We start from the raw sequence: 2,396 nt of genomic DNA, 5'->3' as shown, positions 1-2,396 counted from the left end.
GGTCTCCGGGCTGTGTTCGTTGGGCTTGAACTCCTGCTAGCAATACCGCCGGGTTGAGGGAAGGGTTCAGACTGTGCCTGGGCCCTGTGGTCTCTTCCAGGTCAGTGTATGGCATTTCCTTCCCCTTGCCACAGGCACCTGGGAGCATGTCTGCACGTGGAGAAAGGCTTTCCCGTTGGAAGCCAGTTTTTGTCAAACGGGTCCCAGTGCTCTGCTCCTCTCTTTTCACTCCTGCTGCCAGAAGCCCAGGGAGGATGGGAGGGCTTAGAACATGCCTGGGCACTGTGGTTTCTTCCAGAGAATTGGAGGGCATTGGCTTTACCTTGCCACAACCACTTGGGAGAGGGTCTACACCTCAGGAAAACTGTCTCCGTGGGAAGCCGGCTTTTTGCAAAGGGGTCTCAGGGCCGTGGGCCTCGGGTGTCCCTCCGGCTCCCCAAAGCACAGGGACAAGGTGAGGGGCTTAGACCATGCCTGGGCAATGTTGTTTCTTACACCTGGGTGTGTGGCATTTTGTTGAGCTGGCTACCCCCACTTGGGGTAGGTGTTCCACAGCAAGCACCTATTGTTCGTCAGAAGCCGTTTTTGCCCCAGGGCTCTCCGGGCTGTGTTCCTTGGGCTTGAACTCCTGCTAGCAAAACCGCCGGGTTGAGGGAAGGGTTCAGACTGTGCCTGGGCCCTGTGGTCTCTTCCAGGTCAGTGTATGGCATTTCCTTCCCCTTGCCACAGGCACCTGGGAGCATGTCTGCACGTGGAGAAAGACTTTCCCGTGGGAAGCCGGTTTTTGTCAAACGGGTCCCAGTGCTCTGCTCCTCTCTTTTCACTCCTGCTGCCAGAAGCCCAGGGAGGATGGGAGGGCTTAGAACATGGCTGGGCACTGGGGTTTCTTCCAGAGAAGTGGAGGGCATTGGCTTTACCTTGCCACAACCACTTGGGAGAGGGTCTGCACCTCAGGAAAACTGTCTCCGTGGGAAGCCGGCTTTTTGCAAAGGGGTCTCAGGGCCGTGGGCCTCGGCTGTCCCTCCGGCTCACCAAAGCACAGGGACGAGGTGAGGGGCTTAGACCATGGCTGGGCAATGTTGTTTCTTACACCTGGGTGTGTGGCATTTTGTTGAGCTGGCTACCCCCACTTGGGATAGGTGTTCCACAGCAAGCACCTATTGTTCGTCGGAAGCCGTTTTTGCCCCAGGGGTCTCCGGGCTGTGTTCCTTGGGCTTGAACTCCTGCTAGCAAAACCGCCGGGTTGAGGGAAGGGTTCAGACTGTGCCTGGGCCCTGCGGTCTCTTCCAGGTCAGTGTATGGCATTTCCTTCCCCTTGCCACAGGCACCTGGGAGCATGTCTACACGTGGAGAAAGACTTTCCCGTGGGAAGCCGGTTTTTGTCAAACGGGTCCCAGTGCTCTGCTCCTCTCTTTTCACTCCTGCTGCCAGAAGCCCAGGGAGGATGGGAGGGCTTAGAACATGGCTGGGCACTGTGGTTTCTTCCAGAGAAGTGGAGGGCATTTGCTTTACCTTGTCACAACCACTTGGGATAGGGTCTGCACCTCAGGAATACTGTTTCCGTGGGAAGCCGGCTTTTTGCAAAGCGGTCTCAGGGCCGTGGGCCTCGGGTGTCCCTCCAGCTCCCCAAAGCACAGGGACGAGGTGAGGGGCTTAGACCATGCCTGGGCAATGTTGTTTCTTACACCTGGGTGTGTGGCATTTTGTTGAGCTGGCTACCCCCACTTGGGATAGGTGTTCCACAGCAAGCACGTATTGTTCGTCGGAAGCCGTTTTTGCCCCAGGGGTCTCCGGGCTGTGTTCGTTGGGCTTGAACTCCTGCTAGCAAAACCGCCGGGTTGAGGGAAGGGTTCAGACTGTGCCTGGGCCCTGTGGTCTCTTCCAGGTCAGTGTATGGCATTTCCTTCCCCTTGCCACAGGCACCTGGGAGCATGTCTGCACGTGGAGAAAGGCTTTCCCGTGGGAAGCCAGTTTTTCGCAAACGGGGCCCAGTGCTCTGCTCCTCTCTTTTCACTCCTGCTGCCAGAAGCCCAGGGAGGATGGGAGGGCTTAGAACATGACTGGGCACTGTGGTTTCTTCCAGAGAAGTGGAGGGCATTGGCTTTACCTTGCCACAACCACTTGTGAGAGGGTCTGCACCTCAGGAAAACTGTTTCCGTGGGAAGCCGGCTTTTTGCAAAGGGGTCTCAGGGCCGTGGGCCTCGGGTGTCCCTCCGGCTCCCCAAAGCACAGGGACGAGGTGAGGGGCTTAGACCATGCCTGGGCAATGTTGTTTCTTACACCTGGGTCTGTGGCATTTTGTTGAGCTGGCTACCCCCACTTGGGATAGGTGTTCCACAGCAAGCACCTATTGTTCATCGGAAGCCGTTTTTGCCCCAGGGGTCTCCGGGCTGTGT

This window comes from Ursus americanus, unplaced genomic scaffold, assembly GCF_024610735.1.
Source record: "Ursus americanus isolate L20-20 unplaced genomic scaffold, mUrsAme1.1.p SCAF_88, whole genome shotgun sequence".
Taxonomy (NCBI): Eukaryota; Metazoa; Chordata; class Mammalia; order Carnivora; family Ursidae; genus Ursus; species Ursus americanus.
This window is presented reverse-complemented; position numbering follows the sequence as displayed.